The 9,780-nt window shown below is 38.2% G+C and overlaps 1 protein-coding gene across 2 annotated transcripts in view; it reads right to left on the bottom strand.

The window, feature by feature from the left end:
- The window catches only part of si:dkeyp-14d3.1 (transmembrane protein 132C), a 184,778-nt gene that overhangs the window by 137,074 nt on the left and 37,924 nt on the right, over positions 1 to 9,780 (bottom strand). The gene's annotated exons all lie outside the window — the stretch shown is intronic.

Here is a 9,780-nt window from a genome sequence, read left to right as displayed (position 1 = left end):
TGGAAACGAGAAATAAAGTATATTCATTACTCGTTATTCTCTACTAATAGTTAATTAAAGACTGTATATTATGGCTATTTTGCACATCCCTTTCAAGATTTCAAGATTTTCAAAGGTTTATTGACATATCATATACACAACTACGGTGTAGTTATGCAATGAATGAAACACTTGGGTCACAGGTTCCTCAACAGTGCATTACAAGACATCTATCAATATGTGTGAACCTCCACCATTAAACTGTCATATTCTGCACATTTCTTATTCTATCTACATACATAAGAGTATAGTTCATATGTATAATATCAGTTAAAATAAGTGCTTCAACATAGTTAACATTGCAGGAAAGCAATATATTAGACGTTAAGTACTTTGTCAGGCTTAATATTTATCTGTAGATAGATACCCCCAAAGTTTTTTTCTTATTTAAAAGAAGATCTTAATCTGTTATTTAATGTTTAAATAAAGGTTAATTCGTTTTTCTGTTTTGCACCTCCTCCTATTAATATCTTTGTACATCCTGCACTAAACTGTTTTATTGTAGAGATCACTTATAGTATCTTCTTGATTTTTTATATTCTATATTTCTATCACAGACCTTCTACTTTCCCCTTATGAAAGTATGTACTCTTAATATTTTTTTAATCAAATATAACACATAAAAACAATAATCCAATAACGTGCTTTAACCACTAGGCGGTGCACACAAGGTACACACAGCCATAATAACTTTGTATTATTAGTGTAGGACACTAAGAGAAATTGAAGATGTTGTTTAATTGTTGATATATTTATGATCCACGTCAAGTATTCAGTTTCGGCGGCATTTCTTCAGTTTTTCCAAAGGTCTTCTCATCAGGGCTCTATAAATAAAGAACTACGGCAGATCTGTAATATGTAATGCAGCCGAACCGTGTATTACAATGCCGTTATGTGATGACTTTCAAAGAGAAAAGCAAGAGCACTCGGAATTAAGTATTATTTTATTCTTTTAAAATGTTTTCCAGATTTCATATAATATAAACACCAAATCCCAGCATGCATTGCGGCTAAAACATCCAATCAGCGAGCTTAAACCATAGCTGAGGATCTTGGGTAATCGCTCGAAATGCCTACGTCTGTTTCCGGTTATTTTTATTTTGAAATTCAGTTCCTGACGGACGCCAAAAAAGCCCGAGATTATGGAATTAAACCAATAAATAAAAGCAAGGATAATTGTGTGTTATTGGTGAGTAAATAACAGTGTGCTATTTTGAAAAGAATAACAAATCAGAAGGAAAAAAAGATTTAAAAAATACAGATTTCAGTATCCTGAGGCTCTGAGCCCCATTTATTTTCCTCACAGACGGCAACAAAAGTCCGAAATTATACGATTTAAAATAAAAGCAATAATTGTGGCTTGATATTGAGTAAGAACATGTTTTTATGAACCACACAGCTTCCGGTCTTCCACGACCCGACCGGAGAAAAAGACGTGCTGCAGGCACGAAACACATTACCAGTAGAAATACATTGCTTTTAAAATCGTGCTGTGCAACACGAAAAAAATGGGGAAATCGTGTTGGTGAACACGAATCAATAGATTAAAAATCGTGTTGGTGAACACGAAATGCCATGAGACTGGGTTGGCTATCAACATGGCGATGGCTAAGCGGGCAGCTAGCAGCTAACATCGCTAACAGTGAAAAAAAGTGCACAGAATGGCAACAGTGCTGATAAAAACTGACAGTGTTAACATGATGGGGAAACGAAGGGTGGGCGTTGCGTTTCCACGACACAAAGAAGGCAGTATCAACTAACCAGTGGGCTACACACACATGGACTAACATAAACGCATGGCAAACCCGGCTTTGTAAACACAGAACAGATCATCTCGGAATACAATTCCCATTGTGTGACAATTTCAAGCTGTCGCAACGTCATTGCTCCCCTATACCTTTGCAGTACATAACAAATTGTTAGCTGGTATATTATCGCTCTGATTGCCTAGACAACTTTTTCAGTAAATTCTGTGCTTGGACAACATTAACACAGCGACTAAAATCCAAGATGGTATTTTCTTTTTAAATTATACAGTCCATATAATAGTATAGTTTATGTCTAAGTTGTGCACAGGCAATGTGACATTTTAAACCCATTTTTTTGCAAGCTGATTCATTAGATGTTGTACAGAAATATAAAAAAGAATAAAAGACAAGACGGGAGTTTGTAAAACTGAGTGAGAAAGGTTATTATTTATTATTATTTATGTGGATGACTAACGTGCAGACACATTTATTCACAAATAATTCATTTCAGTGGAAATTACCTAGTGTTTGCTCAAGATTTAGATTTAGTTCTCTGGGTGTACATATTGTAACACAGGAACGGACCCTGAAACCCTGCTCCCTCAGGGATCTGTACCAAAACAATACAAATTCAGGCCTATGCTCTTTCTCCTTTCGATATTGCACAGTGAAAAATGTTGATTCATTGTGAAGGCCTAATTGAGACACAAACAGCACCCTATACATTTTGAATGTAGGCATTGAGTTTCAAAGGAAAATATCCCCCTCTAACAAGTAAGGGAACAGTAGCTGTGTTGATGTCTAATTACATAGGAATGCTATTCCTGGTTGTGCGATACTGTATTTCTACTAAGAAGATCCGAGGCAGATGATTGGACCCCCTATGGAGCTGTGTGGAGGTGACGGGTCTATATGTGGGAGCTTTGCACCACTCTGCTGTGCTCTATTACAGCCCTGCCACCTCTCTGTGCACCCATATTTTGTCAGCAGTGTTTGTTAACAGGACCTCAGTCAGCCGCTGGCAAGGCACACAGCACCTAATAAAAATGTAACAAACATAATGGGACAAATTTAAATCGGCAAGCTCAGCATAGGAGACGTCGATGTTTGACACCTTGTGGCACCCGTTGTGCTGACTTAATGAAAACGAGAGGAGACTACTTACTACATGAAAACAAATAGATAACTTTTTTTTAAAAGTGTGTATTGACCAAGACGGTCTGAAAAAAAACGTCTCTGCTGTTGACACTATGAGCAACTTTCATAGGAGAGAAGACAGTTGAAAATGCACAAGCAATCTGTTGTAGGTTGCCAAATCAGATTGCAAACTCAGACCAAAAATAAACAATCTACAAAGAAGTATTTCCTTATGACTAGAGGAGACATCTGACAAGATTTAGTGCTTCTTTCCCCAACTTTCAAATGGAGAAGCTGTTTTAAGAAAATTGCTTATGGCTTCAATGCCTGCCAATAAATAACAAGGCATTTTCTTAGTCTTTCATCACATATCCGCCCCCTGCAGAGGCGCCCCAGAGGCTGCTGATTCAGTGCCTGTTTATAGCCAGCAATAATGGCTTTCAAATTAGATTGCACAATAATGAATCGGATACGAGTGTGTGACCACTGATTTGATCTGTGTATTGTGGTTTTGTGTCTAACAGCCAACTACCATTTGTGTTGCTTTCCATTTCTTAACCTAAACAGTCATTTATATCTATGAGGTATCAGTTTTATTGGGACTTTTGTCACAAGCCATTAGTGGTCAGCAGCTATAAGAGACATAATTATTACATCAAGTGACGGAAAGTAGCCAAGTATAATTACTTAAAGTTAGGGTAGGTAAGAATGGAGAAACCAGCTCGAGTAAGCTAGAATTTGAAAGTACACAACCGAAAAAAATCTGCCCCTTCCTTCAAATTTCCTTATAGAGCCCCTCCTCCAACACACACGAACGCGCACATGACCAATGAGGGCACGAGATAAGTTTGTGCACGAGATGGAAGGCTGACAGGCAGGTAGGCCATCCAATTATCTGCTGCGGGCCGAGGCAGATAATTGGACTTGCTTTTTGCAGCGCCACGGCTTCCACAGGCTTGTCAAAGCATTTAATATTCATTGCTATCGGGATGTTAAGAGCATTCCACGGAATATAACAAAAAGTGTTTCTGAAGTGAATTACCTGCCCCACCTTTAAGTAGCCCCAATATTCTAGTTACTTGTGCTTTATTTGAGTATTTCCATTGATGAAACTTTATACTTTCATTCAACATCATATCAGAGCTATCCACAATCTTGATGATCAATTTTTCTGATAAACCAAAAGATGAAATGGTTACTTTGATGTTTTTGAACCTTGCTGACTAATGGTGACACCAACTTTGCAGCTGTTTTTGCAGCTTTGGTTGTCTCCAAAACAGTGTGCAGCATAAAGTTAGGAAATATATCTCTATGTCTGACTCTTCATGCCTGTATGTTTAATATTGTCTACATTTGTGAGTAAAGCTAAAGCTTGTTAGAGTTGTACATATAAATATAATGTATATAGGTATACAGTTCTAGAACAAATTAAGAGACCATTGCAGCATTTTCAGTATCTCTGGTTTTACCATTTAGGTGTGCATTTTATATTTTATTCTACTGACAACATTTCTCGTTGTTGGAATTCAATAGACACTAGAATGGAATGGCTGCCATACATGTAGAGATTGAAAAACATCTCAAGAAAAATGTGGAGTGGTCTCTTAACCTTTTCCAGAGCTGTATTATGAATACCTGACTAAAGACATAGATATTGGTCTTAAGGAACAAATGTACAGCTACAGGTTGGTTCTATACCCAATACAGTGTTTCCCCTAGGATGGAGTCATAGCAGCGCTGCTAAGGCACGCGGGCCCAGCAAAATGTGAGCACGGAGCACGTGGAATTTTGTAGTGTGTGCACGTGCGCATGTTTCTATGTGTCTGCCAGCACAAGAAAGTGTCACGATCTGTCTGTGTTGTGTTTTGTCTTGTCTAGATCTGTCTTTGGTTTTATGTCTGTGTTGTGTCTTGTCTAGATCTGTCTTTGGTTTTCTGTCTGCGTTGTGTTTTGTCTGGTTTAGATCTGTCTGTGGTTCCCTGTCGTTAGTTTCCCTGGTGTGTCTAATTTACCCGATTGTGTTCACCTGGTGTCCCTGTGTTTTCTCCTCCCTCCTCACCTGTGTCTTGTGTGTATTTAAGTTCTGGTTTTTCTGTCAGTCTTTGTTGGTTCGTCTTGTGTAATGACTTGGTCTGCGGTGAGTGTTCTGTTCAGTCTTTGTTAAATCGTTTAGCCTTGAAATAAAGGAGTTATTTTTGTCACTTGAATCTGCATTTGGGTCCTGCTTCCTACACACAGCGTAACAGAAAGGCTCTTGAGGCCTAGTACATACAGTGGCAATGTCTCAAGATATAGCAAAATACACCTTTATTGAACATCCAGTAACACAAATACTACATATCCACATAAACAATAAAAAATCAAAAAGGGTCGCCACTTATTATTATTTTAATAATTTGTATATAGGGGAAAACACTGAAATATGAAAGTTTGAAGGCCATTGCTTCTTGCATACATTAGTCACTGTTGTTGATCAGCACACATAATGAAGCATAATGATATATAATTTGTCTTCTGATGCACTGCCTTGTAATGACAAGGACCTTTCGAATTCATCCCAGAGGTTCACCCAGTACTCTTTGTATTCACAGTGCGAGCATGGCACGTCGTCAGACATGTCAGCTTACATGCACAAACACTTCTGTTCACACAAAACATGTACACATACACTCCCACACGCACACAGACAAACATGCATATACAATGTGATTGCAAAAGGCTGTCAGTTTTATTGAAATCTGTTTGCAAACAAATGTTGGAAGAGTGTTCTCTGAGGGAGGCAAAACGATTAAACATACGGCATGCAGAGGACCAGCAGCACGTGTCTGGTTAGCAAACATGTCAGCTGAAACACAGACAGTCACATACGTGCACACAACACACAGCTGCATCTGCATCACACACACAGACCCACACAAATAATATATTCAAGCAATATTTTAGTCCATCTTCCACATCATTTTTACAATCTATAAAGCCGATGATGAAAGTACAACCACAGCAATAACAGTTATTATCTCCGCTCTGATGACAACACAGAATCTTCAGTCATTCGAACCAATCACAATCTTTTTCAAATTCAGCCTCTTTTCAGTGGAAGGACAAATGACACCCAAGGCAGCAAGATCAAAGAAACGTTTTTTTAGAGACACTTGAACGATCTAAACGTAGGGTTGCTCTCAAATGAACTCTTTAAGGGTTGAAGAGAAGACGATTTGGTTCTCCAGGAGAGCACTTTTATCTTTTTCAACCTTTCTTGTTAGATTTATGTCAGTATTGAGTGCCTCAAATTGACAGTTTTAATAATATTAAACCATTCAATTTCCATTAGCCAATACAACTCCCCCCTAAGCTTTATTCTGCACCATAACAGAAAGCCAAACTAATTATTTGGAGGGGACAAAGAGAAAGTATTGCAGTGAAGAGCTGCCATGTGCCCAGATCATTTGTTCATTGAGTGGAAGTATAAAGCATTTTTCTTTAGATCTTTATTCAGAATGGATGCATTTTACCATTTTTTATTGTTTCCATAAATGTAATATATATTTGTTGTCTCCTGGTGCAAAATATCTTCTCAGTGGAGAACATCTCCAGTATGCTTTGCCTCTTACTTATTAAAGGTAAACCACAACTGTTGTATTCTTTTGTCTTTATCAAAGGGTAAACATGGTTTTTTATGTATTGCCTTGAGTGATGTCACTTGAGTCTGTGTTTGTTTATTCTGAAGACAAGGTTTAACTGACATCTGTAGTAGCTCCTCGTCCCTGCTTGAAGCTCACTTCTCAATGCAAAAGTAACTGCCTGTTTGAGTAATGAAGGCACCATGTTTGACAAAGAAAATAAGCCTATAGAATAAAAAAGTAAATGTGAATTTAAAACCCCTTCCCCATCCTTTTTTATTTCATACTGTCCCTTACATGCCTTCAGACAATCAACAGTGGTGTGTGAGTGCTCCTTTACTTCACTACAGCAGAGGGTGAGCTTTTTTGTACGGTAAATAACATTCAAAGCAAGGAACACAGTATTCTTGGAGAACATCTGCTCTTGTGAACTGTTGTGCTACTTGAATCAACTAATCTATCGTTAAAATAATGGCTGGCCGGGGAGCACAATGCACATGTAATAACCCTCGCTGACTCAGGCAGCACTGCACCAAGACAGAAAATAGAGCAATTTCCTTTTGTGCAGAGGGTTTTTTTGTCTCGATACCACAAGAGACTACAGGAGGAAAATATCTTTAAAAATAATTGCCTTTTTCACTGCATGTGATTTGCATATGAAACATCTTATAGGCCTACTGAAAGATAATAATGAATTATCAATGACATAATGATCCAAATTGCTTGCACAGTGATAGAAGAAAACATATTAGGATAATGAGTCCAGTTTATACATTACTTGCATGTTAAATGTAATAACTTCAAATGCCTAACTGACTTTTTACCGTCCTTGCCTTTTTTCGACTGCCCTGCAACAGTGCAGAATCTGCTGGTGTGCATAAAATGTCTATATTCTTTGAAAATTACAAGGACTACCTCCTGCTTGTGATAAAACAGCATTACAGTATATATTATGATGCGATATGCTTTCTCAGCCAGAACAGTAAAGCAGGGAGATATCAAAGAAGGAATAGTGCTGCCAAAGAGTTAATCCTGTCTAATCCAGCTTTGTTCACAGTAATTTGTGCTTTCATGATGTCCTTTGACATTGACAAGAAATGTAAACACCGTCATAAAATGTTATCCTACTAAACTGGAAGGAGTCTCTGTTTGTATGTCTGTCCTTCGATTTACTCGACAACTTTTTCTCAATCGACTTGGGGAGCGAATTTCAGAGGAGCCAATGCATTGTCGTAGGGCTGTGCAATTAATCGTATTTTAATCGCGATTACGATTATGGCTTGCGACGATTAGGAAAACAGCATAATTGACAAAATACGATTATTTTGCTGGGTGCGCTTTCGCCCCTCCCTAAAAGCCCACTCGGCCACGTGGGAGTGACATGTGTTGTGAGTGTTCAGCGCAAGTGAAGATCTCAGAACAAGAGCAGCAACTAGTTAAAAAGAAGGGTCGCGGGGAGATTCCCAGTCGATCGCGAGATGTGTCTAAAAATAGAACAACAATATTCTGTTTTATCGTTAATGTCCTGTAACATAATGTTCCCGTGCCAGAATAATGCACTTGAACGCATCAAAGCTTTGTGATTGGCCGGCCTCACCCCATGTGTCCGGGCGTGGCTGGTGAGCAGTGCACTAGTTCGCTGACGTTGTCCGTGTCAACAGCATGGATGGTCAACAGGAGTGACAGTCCGCACACACACAAGACCGCAATTATGGCAGAAGCAAAAAAGCCCAAAATATATAATTTTCACTCCAAGTGGGAGGATCATTATTTTTGTATCTATTCCAATTCAAAGTCCATCTGTCTCATCTGCAATGCGAGCGTGACTTTATTGAAGAAGGGTAATTTAGGAGCGGCATTTCAAAACAGTGCACAAACGCTACGAGACGGAATTCCCTCCTAATTCTGCCCTACGCTCCAAAAGGGGAGGGGCCTGAGAGCACAGCTAAACAAGAGCAAGGCTGCTACCAGAGCATCTTATCGTGTCAGTCACGTTCTTGCGAAACACATGAAGTCTTTCAAAGACGGCGAAGTTATGAAAGAAGCTTTCCTGGAGGCTGCGACGCGCTTTTGTGGGACAGTAAAAATAACAGCAGCATTTCAACAGGTTTTTGATATAATAAAAACTCAATTTAGATACCGTTATTAATCTGCTGTAAGTTTTAGTTTGTTTGAATTTATTCATGATAATTATTGTACAAAATGGTATAAGAATGCAAACATTAAGATCTGTTCTGTTTAAATTGATTATAGTCTATCAGTTCAGAAACTAGTGTTGCTTGCATCCTATTTTAAAGGCATTTCATTTTATACTCTAATAAAATGCAACAAAAAATGGGTTTGATTCTATTAATGTTGTCTTTTTTATTGCACTGTTGCTGCAGCAGATTACTGTGTAGCTTCAGATCTGAGTTGTCTTATTAGTAAGCCTAATTTATACTTTTGTAGCAACACTATTTTTATATAATGGCAAAGAAAGGGTTCTTCAGAGTCTTTTCTTTTTTTCCTGTGTCATATGTGGCAGCACTGCCACAAGTTCCTCTTCAGAGAGGGTCTTCAGTACAGGTGGCAATATTGTCACCTGCCTGCGCTCATCTCTGAAACCAGACCATGTAAACAGGCTGGTATTTCTTGCAACAAATCTTTAAGAGATGACATGAGCAGCCCTACCAGCATTTGCCATGGTGGCCTAAACATTTTTATTTGGTCTTAAATTGTAGTTCAACATTTATTTCCTGTTACTTCTGGACCATGACGGTTGGCCAGCCTTCAACGTTTAACTGAGTGGAATATGTTGAATATGTTTTACCAAAATGTTGGCTATATGTTAAGGAGTTTTCAGTAGGTTGTGACAGTGCACTGCAACATATTTGATTTAATTTATTTTGGTCTAATTTATTTTTATTTATCATATTAATATATGTTTAGTATGGTTTTGGAAGTGCGCTCCAACACATTTATTGATCTTGTTTATTGGTAAAATATTATTTGTTTTAAAGTTCAATAAATGGTCAATGAATAATCGTCAAAATAATCGTGATATCAATTATTGACCAAATAATCGTGATTATGATTTTTGCCATAATCGCACAGCCCTACATTGTCGAGTGCAAGCTCTTGAGATATACGGGTCATATTTATTAGCAGTGAGTTATCCACACACTGCAGTGTATCGAGAGGGGACCACAATAAATTGTTCCTCCACCTACCAGCACGCAGGGCCGGCTACAATTTGC

The sequence above is a fragment of the Gymnodraco acuticeps genome, unplaced genomic scaffold (assembly GCF_902827175.1).
Source record: "Gymnodraco acuticeps unplaced genomic scaffold, fGymAcu1.1, whole genome shotgun sequence".
NCBI classification, from domain to species: domain Eukaryota; kingdom Metazoa; phylum Chordata; class Actinopteri; order Perciformes; family Bathydraconidae; genus Gymnodraco; species Gymnodraco acuticeps.
This window is presented reverse-complemented; position numbering and strand designations above follow the sequence as displayed.